An 18,474-nucleotide genomic window follows, 5' to 3' on the forward strand; every position below is an offset into this window, starting at 1 on the left:
TGGCACTAGAGAGTCGCAATCTGAAAACTACCATGAAGGGGCAACCTTCACAATAATAAACAACAATAAGAACTATATAACCAAGCATACTACACATGCATTGCACATTTCAAGAAGCAATTTGAGATCATGTCTTCCAATATTTAGCAAAGACAGCAACAAACTGAAGTTTTTTTCTCATGAGGGATCCATTTCTGTATCGCAGAATATGTAAACCTATGAGCTGTTGCATGGTAGCCCTCTCTTCACATCTGAGCAGAGTCTGAACTAACAGCAAACAGCAGGGCTTCTCTGACCCCAGACCCCAGGAAACCCCTAGTGCCAGGCATTCACTGCCCTGTGCACACAACAGACCTCCGCAGAATAGACTTGCTTTTTAATACTGCAGCTTAAAGTAATACAAACCTATTTATACTGGGACATTTTACACACACACACACTCATATATATATATATATATATATATATATATATATATATATATATATATATATATACACACACACGTTAGTTGATGCATTTATTGCACTCTGCAGCTTACTGTATGCAGCTTGTATAAACCGATGCAAACAAACAGGGTCTTGCATGCACTGTGGTATAGTATAGTTTGCAGGTGGCTACACTCCTGGAAAAGAACCATTAGAGAAAGCTTTGTCTTTGGAACCCAGTCTGCAGAACCCTCAGTGACCCAGCGTAGAACAATGATTCCATATAGAACGCCAGCAGGAGCTCCCTGTTCTAGAATGTGTGACACAAGGGTGAGCAAGTGAGACAGGAGAGCCTAACCTGTAATCAGATCCTGTGTAATTACAAAACCACACAGAATAATGACCCCCATTGTAAAGATCATAGTTATTATTATTATTATTATTATTATTATTATTATTATTATTATTATTATTATTATTATTATTATTATTATTCAGCCCGCTTTGGGTTTGCAGATTTTACCTGCAGCGTCAATGTTAAGAAGACGACGTTGAAGCGAGAGAGGCTCTTTGGCTTTTTTTCAGCCAGTCGTGGTGTCACTTTGCGTTGCTTTATTTTTAAGATCTGTTCTATATATGGCAGCATGAGTCAAACTTGGCAGCTTTTCCGTTTCCCGGTCCCTGTATTTCCATTGCAGCCCCTCCGAGACTCAGAGCAGAGCAGGCGACGACTGTTAATTACTGGCAGATCTATTTATTCCAATTTATCATTTGCACATTTTTTTTTTCAGAAAGAAGAAACACACCCAATCTTGGGAGACGGCACACCCCAGCGCTGTAGTGTTGTCAAGACACCAAACTGCAGACCGTCATGCATGTTTTAAATATATATATACTGCATATAAATAGCTGCTGTAACTGAAGAACCTGTGACAGGCTGACTAGCTGTCTGCCATCCACAATGGCTTTGCATCTTTCAAAGGAAATCAACAATGCTGTCAGTCAAAAGTGTTTGCAATGACGAATGTGGATCAATCTGTGCACACAGGTACACCAGCAGACGGGACCCCATCAGTGCCCCCCCCCCCCCCCTCTAAGAGCTTTACTGGAGTATAAGTGGGCCCTCCCCAGTACCCTGCATGTGTCCCTCTCTGGCAAGCATCCTGTAGGTAAGGTTACTCTGTTGAACGCCGTGCTCCAGTGAGTTCAGTAGAAATGACTAATTCCTCAGGATTGCATGGCAGCTCTAACACAGCAGACTCCAGGGAAGTCTTTATAATTAAATGTGTTGCTTGTCGAGTGTCTCTCATTGTTATCAGAGATCATCCCCTGCAGTCTGGGAGAGAGATTCGTGAAGGGAAACTGCAATGAACTTTCTGCATTTCCATCTAAAGAACCTTTGAAGCTTAAGTTCAATAAAGAAAAAACGAACCTAGCGAAATGAGTTTCAATCACTTCCAGAGCCTTTTAAGCCCTGTCTGATAGACTTGTCCCTGCCTGCTGCCGACTGATAACGGATTAGACAGAGCGGAGGGAGGATCGCTTCAAAATCAAACCGGGTTCTCCCTTCACAATCCAGAACTAAAGTAAAGAAGCACGCGCTTCCTTCTTGTTTAGTTAACATCAATGAAAAGTAATGGGTGGGTCAGGTTAGTAAACTGGGCTGGGTGGGGTGGGTGGAGGGGGGTGGTACTGGGAACGCCTGTGAAGAAGAGAGGTGCCCCCCCCCATTATAAATCAAACGTGCGGTTAACTTTGAAAAGATAAATACAGGTTCACACATGGGTCTGCTTGCCTTGCTCAGTGCAGTGGATGAGATAGGATGTTGATACAAACCTACCAGTCCTTGGACTAATTACTGTAAGCAGCAAACACCCTCTGTGTTCAAAGACACTTTGATGAAGATCAAAGGGAGACGCCTTTAGCATTCAAATCTAATGGAGAACACGACTGCGCTTCTTTTCAGCTCTCTATTCCTTTGTGCCCGCGCTGCTAGAAGATGTTTAAACTCCCTTGCAACACAGCGTGACTGGTAATGCAGTATTTGTAATTAATACACACTGTGTTTTTAAGGGCTTCCAGTTAGGCTACCAATTCCCCAACACACGTACACAGTTGTCTGTTATAAATCGCAATTAAGAACTTCAGTTACAGGATTTAGTCACCGGTGGCACTGTATGCTATGCAAAATCCAGTTTGAAGTGAGTGCAAAACCGAACGTGAAAGATAATTAAATATACAAGACACTGATAAAGACTTGTTGACTAAATGTTTGTCAAAGGATTGAAGTAGTTTCTATCACTACAGACGTTAAGGCTGGGTGTTGTACAGTCACTCGAATGCCACATAAACATCTTAATAACGCAAAAACATCCCAACTAAACTGTGGCGCTTTGCAGTGGATAAATACAGGACTGCTCTGTTTAAAGGGAATATCTTACCGGCCTGAAAAGATCTGGTAATGTGATTGTTTATTACAAGACGAGTGAGCTTTTCAATTTGTAAGACATTAGGGCCCTAATTGCACATAGTAGCCAATTAGAGCTGGCTAATCAGGCAGAGATAACAGAGACATGCACACTTTGGGGATCCCGGGCTCTCAGCAGCCCTGCAGAGCCACAGATTCACAGACAGGCAGTTTGCATTGTTTGCTGGTTCAGTCTGCACGCCAGGGGATATCCCTGTGCAAACACTACTGTGAGCAGCACATGGAGGTTTAGTGTTAACAAACAAAGGGAATGCAGGCAGGCGACGTTTTCAAGCACAGACCTGGATTCAAACATCAGGGCGCATTCATTCATAGATTCCATGTGTTTTTTTTAATGTATTGGACAATTGATTGGAGAACCTTGAAACTGAAATTGTCTTTTAAAAAAGCCTTCGAAATCAGTAATAGCTGGCTGGCTGAAGTACATTATAATTTATAAGCCTGTCGATGAAAACTGTTCTCTTTATTAGCACTTCTGTTGCACAGGTTATGCTGTCGCTTGAGCCCCATCCAGAGCTGCATATACTGTACCCTATCTGATTCAGAGCACACTACCAGCCTGCTATGAAACTGTGTAGTGAGCCTGTAATCTCACTGTCAGTGGGAAGCCTGCGATTCAGCTGGCTGAGTAACTGGATCTCTGCTAAAGATGGGAAGAGGCCACTCTGCAGGGATCACAGGGGCTTGATAACAGGAATGTATTGATCTGAGAGAGTGGAGGGTGCTGTCAATTCTTACCTAATAAATAGAAACCCTTTCCAGTGTGAGTGCCGTTGAACTCGGACAGCGATTGCTAAGAGCTTCCATAGCCAGTAATTCGCTTCAATCAGATTTGGGATTCGATTGTGTGGGCTTTCCAACTATATATGATATGAACCTTGTTTTTTCTCTTGCTCCCCGTTGACAGATATTGTTTCTTAGGCTTTTAAATCGTTTTACTTTCTTGTTTTTCACAAACTATAGTCATTTCAACCAAGCAACGCCACCTTTCGAAGAGGCAAACAAATTATTCAGCAAAAAAAAAGGCAAAGGATAAAATATATTTTTTAAAAGTACTATTATAAAATAATTGCCAGTTACAGTAGGGATTAGATGCCTGCTACATCTTTACAGCTCTTCCAGCACCTTCCCCGGGGAACGCTGTCTGACGATGACATCATTCATTCTAATCACATGACACAGCAATGTAAGTGACAGTCACGCTGCATGCATTACCCTTCCATTCTGCACAGCTGAATCCACAAGGGAATCCCAGGCAATGGCAGGTCTGTGCTGCATCCCCAGGCCCTGGTGAATACAAAGCTCTGGAGTGCTTTAGAATGTGACACATCCCTACAGAAGAGAGCACAGCTCCACTCCTGCAAAGCTCCTCACCAGAGCCATCGCTCCTTATCGGAAAACACACGTGCAGCTAGCAGCACAGCTGTCACACAGACAGCTGTACTGCATATCACAGAGTCAGATCATATATAGGCATTTGTTTTCCATTCCAAGCGTGCATGGTAGCAGTGTTTATGCTCCCCTCTGTAATATCTGGCAAACTCTCACCACTCTATAAATACACACATTAAAAGAAGGCCCAGCCTCCCTGCTTTTACAGCCATCAGGGTTCTGTAGTGATCAGAAGGACATTATTTTGCTACCGGCCTTGGTTGAAATCCTGCAAACGCAAAGGAGTAGCACACAGAAACATTAATCAGCTCAGCTATGAAGGTCTGCAGTTTGTGCTGCTCCTTGTCATAACACTGCTATGCAGATGAGTGTTCCAGGGACTCCATTCAGAATGAGAGTGACTGTGATTGAATCGCACCAACAGCACCAATTTTAGAAATCCTGCAATGTAATGACATGAATTACTTTATCAAGGTCAGTTTCCACTGAGCAGCCTGCTCCCTACAGGCACAGCAGCCTTGTTAAATCAATCGCTGTCAGGTAATTAACATTCTGTTCTCAAATGGAATCTCCCGGTCGCCATGGTAATTACACGGTAGGTGTAGAAATCTGGTATCGCTTTCCAAACCTACGACTGAAAGAACAGGAACATCATGCACTCCTCACAACAGGTCCTCGGTGCCTACACCCTGGTCTGAACCAACAGGCAGGTGAGCAAACAGATGCACAGCCTTCAAGCACGTCCCCACCAGATCACTTACTATCTTAAGCCTGTGAAGAGTCTGGTTTTGAAGATTTTTTTTTTAAGTTGCTCTGCAGCATCAACAGCTTTACACTTATTTATACCCAACTAAAAAAGAACCCAACTCCCCCGCCTCACTCCCTGATGTGTAAAGATGATCTGTGTGCCAGAACAATGATGTAGATAACAGCTACTCCAGCTCCAAAGCTGCAATTTACTTCCACTGAGTGTCGAACAAAGGGAACACAAATTGCCTCCGCTCCAGCGGTGACGGTGATTGACTTAGAGGAGGGAGAGCAGGGAGCCAGGGGGCTGCATCGCTCCTCCGTCGCTCCCAGGCTGCAACACGTGATTCCCACTGAGCCAGCATGTCCTTGAGAGCCCTTCTTTCAGAGCCGCAGCTGGAGAAATACTCTGCTTCGCAAAACACAGGACCAGTCTGTCCTTCCAGGACTGTCCTTGTGTCAGTCCGCTTGCCAGTCTGCAGACCCAGATATAACCATCATTTTGTTCCAACTGTACCCTAAATGACTTACCTGGACTAATTAAGTGCTTATTAGAAGTTGATCCAATTAATTAATTCAGTGTACAGGACCAGGGTTGAGTAGCCCTGAGCTAGCTTATTCTAACAATTTATGTACAGCATTTTGTAACTTTTTGTAATTTCTTGGAGGGATTTTTAAACCACGATTCACCACAATATTATATTCATAACAGACTTAACCACATTTTGTTACCATCCATATTCAAAGGCAATGCAGCAGCAAAACAATGTCTCTGGACAGCCCAAGAGGTATCCCTCTGTGGCAGCATTTTCTAATCTGAACCTACCGCTGGTGTGGGACCCACAGTACAAACACACTTGTATTGGAGCGTCGATAATGTCCCTGCATATTGCTCCCTGCAGTCTCATAAATAGCACAATCCTCCTAACAGCAATACTGTCATTCAATACCCCTGTGCTGCAAGGTCGCTTGTGATAGAACCTACCATTTACAGCGCTCAGACGAGGAAAGAAAACCCCTTTCAGAACTTCGCGGAAGGAGCAGATGAAACCAAGGGAGCACTTTCCCTTTCATGATGACCTGCTGGAAAAACACACAGGGAGGTTTTCGTTTCCCCCGCGCGGCGGGGCGTACGGGAGACCCGCGTGTCAGGCCTGCTGTAATAATGGAAGTACAAAGGGTCGAGAGGTCGGAGCCTGACATTTTCTAAATGTGCTGACTGACATTTATGCAGCCCGCGGGCTGAGAGAGAGAGAGAGGGAGAGAGAGAGGGAGAGGGAGAGGGAGAGAGAGAGAGAGAGAGAGAGAGAGAGAGAGAGAGAGAGAGAGAGAGAGAGAGAGAGAGAGAGAGAGGGAGAGGGAGAGGGAGAGGGAGAGGGAGGGAGAGAGAGGGAGAGGGAGAGGGAGAGGGGAGAGGGAGAGGGAGAGAGAGAGAGAGAGGGAGAGGGAGAGGGAGAGGGAGAGGGAGGGAGAGAGAGGGAGAGGGAGAGGGAGAGGGAGAGGGAGAGGGAGAGGGGAGAGAGAGAGAGAGAGGGAGAGAGGGAGAGGGAGAGGGAGAGAGAGAGAGAGAGAGAGAGAGAGGGAGAGGGAGGGAGAGAGAGAGAGAGAGGGAGAGGGAGAGAGAGAGAGAGAGAGAGAGAGAGAGAGAGAGAGAGAGAGAGGAGAGGGAGAGGGAGGGAGGGAGAGAGAGACGTTTCATTGTGTGCAGGTTCAGGCTTTTCTCTTTATATCTAAAAGGGTTCTGGCATGGACCATGAATTCTAACAGGTTTATAGACTGCACCAGCTTTGTATATGCGCTGCTGACTTTACAGCCCCTTCTGGGTTTAGCTAAGCACGTTTCAGTAGCCTTTATACTGTTGTCACATCCGCATTGACCAGCGATACAGGACAAACAAGGCTTGGACATTTCATTTGAAACACAACCGTGATTGCTGTGGTATTTTTATCAGTACGTCTCCGCGGCTGAAACACAATTTCACTGCTAGTAAACGGCGATCCAGGAGTAAATACAATGGTTTTGCATCATTATTCTTTGATCCAGTGCTAGATTTCTGTTTGTTTATCAGTCCTATTTCTGCAAGCCTGTTATCATCATTGATTTATTTATTTTTTTAAACATCCTGGACCGGAAAGATGCAATTTGTCTCTAGCAGCTGCAGTCTGGTTAATTATACCCCCTCCTCTCTAATAAAGAAGTCTTTATTAAAACACAGGGCAGAAATGACATTGTGTGACGGCCCCTAGGGGGGCGCTAGGGAGCAACTTCAAGGGTGACTCATCAAACACTAGAATTACTTCATGAAGAAGAAAAGAGAATAATATATATGTGTGTGTGTGTGTGTGAAAGGAGGTGTAACTGCTGTCTTGAAATGAAAGGTTCAACTTCACAATAATAAGGGTAGCAGTGAAAATGGCCCAAGCCAACACAGACCCCAGGGAGCTGGCTGAGCTGGTTCAGACCCAGTCTAAACGGTTCAAGATTACCCTGAAGACACCTGCCGAGATTGTAAATAATGTCACTACAGTGCAGTCTGTCTGCTTGCCATCGAGCAGATCACCAACGCTGTGTTTCATTATAATGAATGCAGCTCGGCGTGTTTTCACACTGAGGATAATGTCATCATAATGATAGGGTTTATAAATAGAACCCCGAAGGGAAGAGAAAGGAAAGTTCAAACATAATTGAAGCAGCGACCTTCAGTTTACTGGCACAGACTCCCACAGGTCCAGGCTCTCTCTCCGCTCTGTCCTCTCTCATAATACCTGCGCAGCGGATCATCACAGCCGCTCTCCAGCGCTCTGCTATTTAAAGAGACAACATGCAATACACGTATGGGACTGATTTAATTACTGCACACCTCTTGTTCACCTGTGTTGTACAGTGCGCTATCACGCTGCTAACAATGGCAAGCGTGATACACTTGTCTCGAAAGAATTCACAGTGGGGTTTTTTTTTTTGTATTATTTTATTCAGAAATGCAATCACCAGCTAGCTAATCAAAGTGTCCAATTAACACTTCCAAATGATCCAATTAAAAAACCCAATAAGCATATTGCACTTGTACTAATATATGCATCCTTTAACATTTTCCAGTTAAAAGTAAAAAGGTTTTTATTATTTAGCAGCACGCCTGTCGAAATCAGAATGGTTATAAAGCTGAAAGACAGCTCCTCAGAGAACAGTGGCTGTCAGGAAGATATGAGATTCTCAGTGACCATGCACGCTGTAGGTTTGCAATCAATTGCTCCATATTTCCCCTTCCAGGTGCCATAGTCTTAAATATGTTCTCTCTTAGAAAGTGTTCCGAAGAGAAAACTAACACAGGACTCTTAGTGCACCCCAGGCTATGAATTGGGTTTTAGTTTAAAATGGGAAGCCATTCCAGACTGGTCGCGACTTACAGAGACTAGGGTGTGTGAACTATGCATCAGCTGCAGAGTCACTTACAACAACGTTTCACCCGAAATACAGAGCACAAGGAGGTGAAGTGACTTGCTCAGGGTCAAACAATGTGTGAGCTGGGATTTGAACCAGGGACCTCCTGGTTACAAGCCTTTTTGTTTAACCACCGGACCTCACAGCCTCCTCTAGCGAGACAGTTACCAGAAGGAAAATAATTTGCCTTTTGAAATCTAACAGTGCGGAGCACAAACACTTGAGAACTCATCGATCTGTGAAGAAACCTGCCTCTCTCTCTCTCTCTCTCTGTCTCTCTGTCTCTCTCTCTGTCATTTCAGATGATCATCTGTGTTTCTCTTTTCTCCTTGGTATATGAGGAGGTCCGTCTGGGAGTTACAGGGCCACTGATGCGTGGTGCCCTGCTATAATTTCAAATGCACCAAGGTACAGGGAGAAACAGTATATAATAAATGAAGGAAAATGAGCATGCTATGGGTATTTGAATCAAGTCTGGATTAAATCAAAATTATAGCATATAGCCATTAAGAATAATGAAGTAAAAGCATCGAGACCAGCACCCCAGACACTGCTGTATCAACACAATGTACGGGCCCTTGCACAGAATCCTTAGCACCCTAAAACTGACTGCCGCTGAATACATGAACACACACACCCGAGGAAGACTTACCGAGATCCTGTGCAAATCTTTAATTGAAATTCTGATGCAAATCCTGCTCTTTTAAATGTGTAACACACACTTGTAAAATAAATCACACTTGAATACTCAGAGAGGAACTGTGAAATGTTACAAGTTTATAATAAACTTGAGCTGCACATCCTGCCAAGCCTTTCTTATTCCCTGAAAGACACGGTCAGCTGCACATCCCTGTACACGACTGTTAGAATTATGATTATTATTATGAATATGTTTGGATTCATTTTTACTCCGAATCTGCGTGAGCTCTCATTTTAATTTATTTTTCCAGCTGAGGGACTGATAAAAAAAGGACACCATCTGGTGTACGATTCTCCCATCAGTCAGGCTCTGGTATAGCGAGGGGCTCCTGGAAGCTGGTATGTGAACGCAGGGGGAATCGTGGCAGATGGGACAGTAAAATAATGTAGGACTCGTTACAGAACATCTGTGCTTTTTGATCATCTGCTAACAGGCTTTAAACTGAGTCCGGAACACCACAAGTACAGCTGAAAGTGTTGTCACAGCCTTCAATTCTACAGCAGGAGATCCAGTCACCTTGTTTTTGTTTTTTTTTGCAAAGCTGCAGATTAATAAAAAGGAAGGGAATTTGACGATATTAATGTTGCGATTCCCTCCCGTTTGACAGAGAAAACCCTTTATTGTGTTATAGGAGGCTGTGTGGTCCAGTGGTTAAAGAAAAGGGCTTGTAACCAGGAGGTCCCCGGTTCAAATCCCACCTCAGCCACTGACTCATTGTGTGACCCTGAGCAAGTCACTTCACCTCCTTGTGCTCCGTCTTTCGGGTGAGACGTAATTGTAAGTGACTCTGCAGCTGATGCATAGTTCACACACCCTAGTCTCTGTAAGTCGCCTTGGATAAAGGCGTCTGCTAAATAAACACATAATAATAATAATAATAATTATCACTGACTATCCCAGGATCACTCTGGACTGTGAAAGGGTCTGCTCCCCCTGGCATGCAGTTTGGTCTCATAACAAATGCTCTGCAGGGATGTTTTAGATTGGTCAGTTTAAACTGGTGATGAAAGGGAGTGTGGTTTGGAAATTCTGGCCAATAGCATGTGTTTTAAACAACTTCTAATTTGGCCCCACCCACTCCCCGTTTGGCCACACCCACTCACGTCCCGCCATTTGGCCCCACCCATTCTTCCAAAAACAGATCCTGCACGTTCTTCTTGGAGACTCTACAAGGAACTCTCTTAACCAGTTAACCCTGCGACATCCTAACAGAAAACAAATGAAACACACTGTTTACAGCACAGAAACACAGAGAAAACACCTGGGTTTCATGGTGAAGATTTTGCAATTGTTAATATGCAGATATCCTTTTTTTTTTTACCTAAGTGGCGCACGTTGGGGGTTTTCCCTCCTCTCAATCTTCACTTGGTGAAATGCAGCGGAAGCTGGCGCGCGATGCCCCTAGACGGCTGTCAGAGCCTGGGTAGGATCATCACATTCTCATCGGGCGAGCTGTTGGATGCTGGCTGCAGAGTGGCGGCGTGCTGAGAGACAGCGTGCTCCTGCCTGAGCGCGTGATGGGAGCGACTGTCTGCTGTTGACCCTCAGTGTCTTAGAAAAGCACAGCTAGACGTGAAGCTCCACAGTGCAGTACATAACCCCAGCCCCCTCGCTGCAGTGCCAGAGATTACTTCTGATGTGGTTTCAGGTTTTAACATCTTTTGCCATCAGAAACAAGTACAAGCCATCTGAATAACAGACACATCAGCGAATGCTTGTCCACGCTTATAAGTATTCTGGAATTGAAGTATCTCCAGCTGCTGTCAGCACTCACATTCAGAGTGATTGAAGCGGGGTTCAAGTTACAGGTCAGCTAGGATTGCTAATGAATACAGAATGAAGTGAGGCGCTTCATTACGTTGAGCGCTAAGCCTTTAAACAGACCTCCAATGAGGAGTTTTATAAATACGCCTGCCCCTGGACTCCCCAGACCTCAATTCCCAGTGTTCTGACCGGGTGCTGTTGACCGCTGTTGACCTTAACACTCAGAATGCATCGCTGTTAACTGGCTGCCGTTCCCGTCCATTAGCCCAGGCGAAACAGGCTGGAGGTTCAAAGCCGACGCCTTCAACCCATCAACAGGTCAACCACCCACCCCAACCCCGGCTCATCATGAGCTGTTAGTGTGGCAGCAGCAGCAGCGTCCTCACACAGCAGCAAACCCAGGGGGGGACTGGGAAGCACAGCAGCCAGGTCAACAACTGCTAATCCAGCGCTACAAACCAGAGCCTTTCTTTTATCACACAATTACAGTGAGCCCTGCAACTCATGCAGCACTGAGATCACTCAGAAGTGCAGACAGCTCTAGCAGTACAGTACAAACATCTCAGCGCAAAACAGCAGGCTGGCAAACTAACATCGGGCACAGCATACGTATCCCATTTTCATTTATTTTACATTGTAAGACCTTGAAACTATTTCAGTAGTTGTCCCCTGGGATACAACAAACCCCTTTGCATGAGTTAAAAATGACTATTTTGTTTTTGTAATGTGTGTCTTCACTGAGCCACTGTAGAAAGACGAGGGTGCTCATCCAAGCTGACAACTTTGATTGAAGCTCTTTATTAAAAGCACCGGACATTACTATTTCAGATTCTCATTTTTTCAGCCTTCCATGACCTACGTGCTCTGAATCCGCATTGCTCCTCAGGAAACCTCAGCACCACAATGTCGTCAGCAACATTTTACAGAAAAACACAATTGTTTTGCAATAGGGTTAGTAAAGGGTTAAATGCAGTCAAGGCCACCGAGGATATCCCTACGCTCCCTGAGTGCCTTGATCAAAAAAGTAGTCCCGGCGGTGATGAAATGACTGTAATCAGGAAGCCAGTGCACTTACAAACCCATTAGGGAGAAAGTAGAAAGCACATTGTACGTCTAAATGCACCGCTAATAGCCTGGACTGCCTCTCCCTGCACACAGGCCAACATTGGTAGATTTTTGCAAGTGCCTTTGTGTTGGTTTTCTCAGTCTCAGAAAGTTCGATGAAATCCTTCGGTCTGTAACAATTGTATCACCTTTCCAGATTTTTTTCCGTCTGCAGCTGTGATATTCCTTATTTCAGTAGGTTAACATAAACAAATTCAAAGCCTATTCCTCCATCTCTCTCTCTCTCTCTCTCTCTCTCTCTCTCTCTCTCTCTCTCTCTCTCTCTCTCTCGTGTCCTGCCCTTCTTGCCATGGCTAGTTACACTTTCTGAAACGGGATCAGCAAACTTGGGCAGTTGCCACTCCTGTTCACAGCTGGGCAGGCTGCAGGCTGTCAAATGATTTGTATGTAAATAAAGAAGACTCAGGTTTGGTCATTATCAGCGAGGAAAGACGTCATCTCCCTGCTGTTGCCGGAGATTTTGTAGGGTCAGGGTCAGGTTTAGAGTGAGGGATTACATCATACATTACATCGACGAAGAGTTCTCTCAGGCCAAGAACTCCACTGTTGACATTTTCAGGTTTTAAAACAAATTTAAAACCATCTCAATCTAATCGAAACAGATTACGGAACAGATTACATCTCTTAATCCAGGTTTCATTTCTATACCCGCTAAGAGTTCATCCTCCTAGTTCAGAGACTCGACATCTGGAGTTAGAAAACGGCATCCTCAATGCTCCTCTGTATATAGAGTTAGCTCGGAACTCAGAGTTGCTCATTATAATTATATAAATGTCAAACGCGCTCCCACTTTGTTCTCCCAAAGGTAAAGTACCGCAATCTACATATTGAAACATAAACCAACCAGAACACGTACGCAACCCGTCAGAGACAAGACTCCCCAAAATCAACTCTCCCGAAGACAGGCGTTCTCTCCCTGGGATACAATGCATGGCATCAATTTCTTTCAGTAAACAACCCCATTAGCGTAGCGTTCCTGCCCTCCACGCAGCCACTCAGTGCCATTAGCCTGTAATTAACAAGAGGCTGTTAGGGTTACTAATGTCAGCACTCATTGGCAGCTGCAGGCTGTCTGCCTCGCTCCACATCACAGCACTGCCTGCCAGCCAGCTGGCCTTTACACACCTCGTCCTGAAGCAGGTTAAGCATCACCTCCAACCTTTTCATGAAGACCCCTGCTGCTGGGCTTCAGCGAACAGGGCCTCCTATGCACATCCAATAGGAAACATTGATAACATGACCACTATGATATTGACAACCAATTCATATTGCGAGTCTGTTGCAGTGATATTGGATCCTGATTGATCTAACTTCAATTTACTGGCATTTAGTGTCCCAGGAAGGCATGTGGATTTCCTGGGACACCTTCCTCAAAACAGGAGCAGGTTGCAACCCTGGCTACACCTCATGTTTAAAACGGGCCCTCCATTATTGTCAAATTCCACAGCAAGCAATAACGAGCAATAAGGAGATTGGGACCACACTGCTATCATTAGCATGAACCCATGCAGACTGTCAACCTTTTGCAGCACCACTGGAGCGTAGCGTGGCCAGCAGGGGTCCACTGCCTCAGTGTGATTGCTGTCATGCTGTGCTGTTATTGGCCCTGCTGGAGTTCTACACTCACATTCTAATTGTAAAAGTCTGCCTAGAGGGAGGAGGGCAGCTCACACGCATCCTCTGTACATTCTCAATGAGTTTTTAATGCACGCTCTCTCTCTCTCTCTCTCTCTCTCTCTCTCTCTCTGTCTCTCTCTCTCTCTCTCTCTCTCTCTCTCTCTCTCTCTCTCTCTCTCTCTCTCTCTCTCTCTCCTGCCTGTTGCTAAGCGATGGGAGGGATTTAGATAGAGCTGGCATTTTCCTGTATTGTTTTTCTTCCCATCAGAAACATCTGCGCGGATTCATCGTCATCACAGCAACAGAAACGCCAGCTCCTGAGCTCCAAGCTTTTCTGAGCACCCCAGGCGAGCAGCTTACAAACACTGGCACATCAACATGAAAAACAGCCCAGCTGGGCCTGGGAGCTGTCTTTTTTTAGGAGGTGCACTGCCGGCACAGTACAGTTATTAAACACATTTGCAAATTCAGTGAAGATAAGCTGACAGATTTTACAGCTCGTTCTAAAAACGTCCTGTTTGGTGCCTGTTCTCCATTTGTCATGCACTCCTGCCTGCTTTTGATAAGTGATGAGACGGCTTTACATCTAAACCGTTAAAGGTGTAACATGGCACCCATATACAGCACTGGTATGCACCCTGGGTTACTGCACAGAAGGACGTTGAACCATCAGTTCTCAGAGTAGAGGTCTACTCTGTGGAGGGCTGGGACTGAGCAGTGAGAATGCTCTTCTCCACAGATGTGATAAAGCCCCTTGCTGGTTTGAATGTTCCCATCTCTTGTCCTTGGGGGTCCCTGTGAATAGGGAGCGAGACAGATTGACGTCTTTTTCAATCTCCTTCCTTCTCGCTCCAGCGATGCAGCAGGACAGGGAGGGGAATGAGCTGCAGCTCTGTACTGCACACAGCGAAGGTGACCTTGAAGGAGCCGATATGAGGCAGTGTGACGTGTTTTAATCCTTTTCCCTGTCCTTTGCAATTTTCATTATCCACCACTGGGGATGAAATCCTCTGCAACTGGCATATAGAGGGAAAAGTCTTTTCTGTATCTAGAGAACCACTGAAAGGATTTAAAAAAAAAAAACTTTTACCATCTACTGTCAACATGGTCTAAGAGTAAATGAGTGTAATTGTGACTCTAAGACTGCGGTTCAAAACCTTGTTTGAATCACGCCCCCCAGCTTAGCAAATTTATAACAATAATTACTGTATTATTAGAATGCTCTCCGCGGCCCCCTAAAAAGTTTGAGTCCCGCAGCTCTAAGATATGAACACAGCTTTTGCAAACCCTACTGAATCTGATGCCTGCTAGTTTTTGCTAATTACAATGCACGGGGCTACAGTTTGTGCCTGGCAGACGTACAGACAATAATGCAAAGTCAATTTCATTTCCTTTTCACTCTTCTATGACCATCCCAGTGGACATCGCTTACAGAATAACTGTTTGAGAAAATAACCTCAGAAACAAGAGTGGTCCATTAGCAGACCACAGCATTACCGGCAAGCCCTGGAATGAATACGAATCTGAAAAGAGGACCCCCCCCCCCTACCCTTATAAAAATGAGCCTGCCTCTCTCCACACTCATCTTCTTTTGATTTCAGATCGCTGGAGCCGATGACACTGGTGCTGAATCCCCGGGGGTGTTGCTTTCTCACACAGAGTCTCAGCATTGCTCACGCTGTCGTCAATCTGCTCCCTGGCAAGATCAGTGAGACCAAGCAGCAGACGTGGGAGCAGGTCCACACAGCTCCGGCAGAACCGGACTGACCACGGCCCTCGGATTCTCTGCTCCTGGAGTCCCGCTCGCTAGCACTGTGAAAGAGTTTTTAAAACACGCGGGTTTGAAAATAAAATTGCATTAAAAAAGGCAATCCTGTTTTGGTTTATTTATAAGATGTTATTTAACAGAGGACGCAACTAATTCTCTACCGGGATACAAATACCTACTTTCTCACAGGAAAAATAAATCTGTTAGGTTTATGAACGTTAGAAACGATTTAGACAGCATTGCCATGGACCTCAGCTTGTATGGTACAGGACCCTGGGTGATATTCTACACATATTCAATATATACTGTATATGTTAACCCCTGTGTTAAATACACTGACAGAACAGGCCTGGTCAAGCTGTGAAGATTGGTTGCTACGGCAACACCGGCACCTCTAGACCTGCTTGTGGCCTGGTCTTCTAGTGGCAGCCTCCAACGGCCACAGAGATTTATTTTTCTGCCTCAGTGTGACTTTCAATTTGTTTTAATTAACAACGTATGAAAAATGTTGCTGATCGGCACTGTAAGGGGATCTCTTGTATGAAAAATCAATCTAAAACATCAACCCCAGTGTCTGTGGAGACTCTGTGCAGGGGTTTCTGCTTTGGTGTTGATAGGACAGGTTGTTGTTTAGATAGAAATCTATAGTCCAGTTCACTTTGTATTCACGCTGGATTCCAGATAGATGTCTAAAGGATTATGTTAACGTTTCAAATGCATACCAGGGTGCCAGGGAAGCAGCCTGCGAATATTACTTTGACTAATGTTGCAAAAAGAATGCAATTAAAAAAATTACAATCCAAACTTTTTTTTTCTTCAAAATAATGAATCTAGAAACAACAACAGATTGCCAAACATGATTCGTGTCAAAGAAGAATTCACCTTTTTCTGTCTTTCTTTCTTTCGTTTGCATCACCCAAAGACCGCCCAGCTAATACAGTAAACTCAGAGCACTCCAGCGTCACGCTACTGTGACAGAAATGACTTATTATGATTCCGAATGAGCGCGTGGCGCTCAGGGTGAGCAGCACACTGAAAAAACTGCTTTTAAAATGCATAAGCCTTCTCAATCTGTTCTGTAAGCCGGAGGTCCCATCAGACAATAAATCAGCCTGATGTAGGGAATTAAAATGAGAGAGCTTTCTCTCTCTCTTCCCCTCCCTCTCTCTCTCTCTCCCCTCTTCCTCTCTCTCTCTCTCTCCCCTCTTCCTCTCTCTCTCTTCCCCTCCCTCTCTCTCTCTCTTGCTCTCTCTCTCCCCCTTCTCGCTCTCTCCCCCTCTCTCTCCCCCCTCTTCCTCTCTCTCTCTCTTTCTCTCTCTCCCTCTCTTCCCCTCTCTCCCCCTCTCTCTTATTATTATTATTATTATTATTATTATTATTATTATTATTATTATTATTATTATTTATTTCTTAGCAGACGCCCTTATCCAGGGCGACTTACAATTGTTACAAGATATCACATTATACATTATTTCACATTATACAGATATAGAGATATCTCTCTCTCCCCCTCTTCCTCTCTCTCTTTCTCTCTTTCCCTCTCTCTTCCCCTTCTCGCTCTCTCTCCCCCCCCTCTTTCCCCTTCTCGCTCTCTCTCCCCCCCTCTCTCTTGCTCTCTCTCTCCCCCTTCTCGCTCTCTCCCCCCTCTCTCTCTCCCCCTTCTTCCTCTCTCTCTCTTTCTCTCTCTCCCTCTCTTCCCCTCTCTCTCCCCCCTCTTCCTCTCCCCCTCTTCCTCTCTCTCTCTCCCTCTCTTCCCCTCTCTCTCCCCCTCTCTCTCTCTCGCTCTCTCTCCCTTCTTCCTCTCTCTCTCTTGCTCTCTCTCCCTTCTTCCTCTCTCTCTCTTTCTCTCTCTCCCTCCCTTCCCCTCTCTCTCTCTTGCTCTCTCTCTCCCGCTCCCCCTCTCTCTCTCCCCCTTCTCGCTCTCTCTCCCCCTCTCTCTCTCTCCCCCTTCTCGCTCTCTCCCCCCTCTCTCTCTCTCTCTCTTTCTCTCTCTCCCTCTCTTCCCCTCTCTCTCCCCCTTCTCTCTCTCTCTCGCTCCCCCATCTCTCTCTTCCCCTTTTTTATAGCAACCCTTTAGGGTAACACTGTGCAGTGAGTGGTGAAAATGTACACCATGCAGCCCTCATTGGTCACCAAATTACCAAAACTTACCGGTAGAGTGCAAAGGTCAATGCAGCACTTCCTGTGGGCCCCAAGCCAGGACAGGCAACTTGGCATGAACAGGATTGGAGCCAGTTTGCAAGACTCACCCTGCGCTCCTTGCAGTAAATTTGAATGAGCAATCCATGCTACAACACAGCTTCATCTTAACCCACAGAATGGTTCCCTGCAGTGTCGACTACCACAGTATTCACACACAGAGTTTGCTTTTGAATTGAAGCACTGACGCATTACTGTTTAATTGTATTATTATTATTATTATTATTATTATTATTATTATTATTATCATCATGATAAAGTGAAGTGTTCATTTATTTCCTTGAGTGCCTGTCTGTCTCAGTCTATTCTTATTGTAAGCTTGTTGATCTGAAAGCTCCTCGTTTCTCAGCTGAGCGGCTGTGAATGAGACGTGACAGATGTTCAAAACAACATGGTCAAATTCCAATATCAGCTGCATATTCATGTGAAGTAGACTGGACTATCCTAAAACACCAGCGGGATATCGTGAACGCTATGCCCCACTCGGCCCCTGTCCCTTCCCACCCAAAATGGACAGACGCCTTTGATGCTGTCGCCATTATAACTCAAAGCACCTGCCACGATCGCAATTTACAGCGAGCGACATTCGTGACGACTCCCAGCTCGCAACAAGGTCCCGTCAATAAGGGATCAGTCACCTCATTTATTACTGCTTGTACAGCCTCGGGTCAGGCAATACTCAGAGCCCTGAGCTTCGACACACCACCACCCCAGCCCATCGCTGCTGCTCTGGATCACTTCAGACTGGGTATGTAACCTGGCTGATTGAAAGACTGCACTGAGATTTATTCCAGCTCCTGAATCACAC

The sequence above is a fragment of the Acipenser ruthenus genome, chromosome 29, assembly GCF_902713425.1.
Source record: "Acipenser ruthenus chromosome 29, fAciRut3.2 maternal haplotype, whole genome shotgun sequence".
NCBI lineage: Eukaryota > Metazoa > Chordata > Actinopteri > Acipenseriformes > Acipenseridae > Acipenser > Acipenser ruthenus.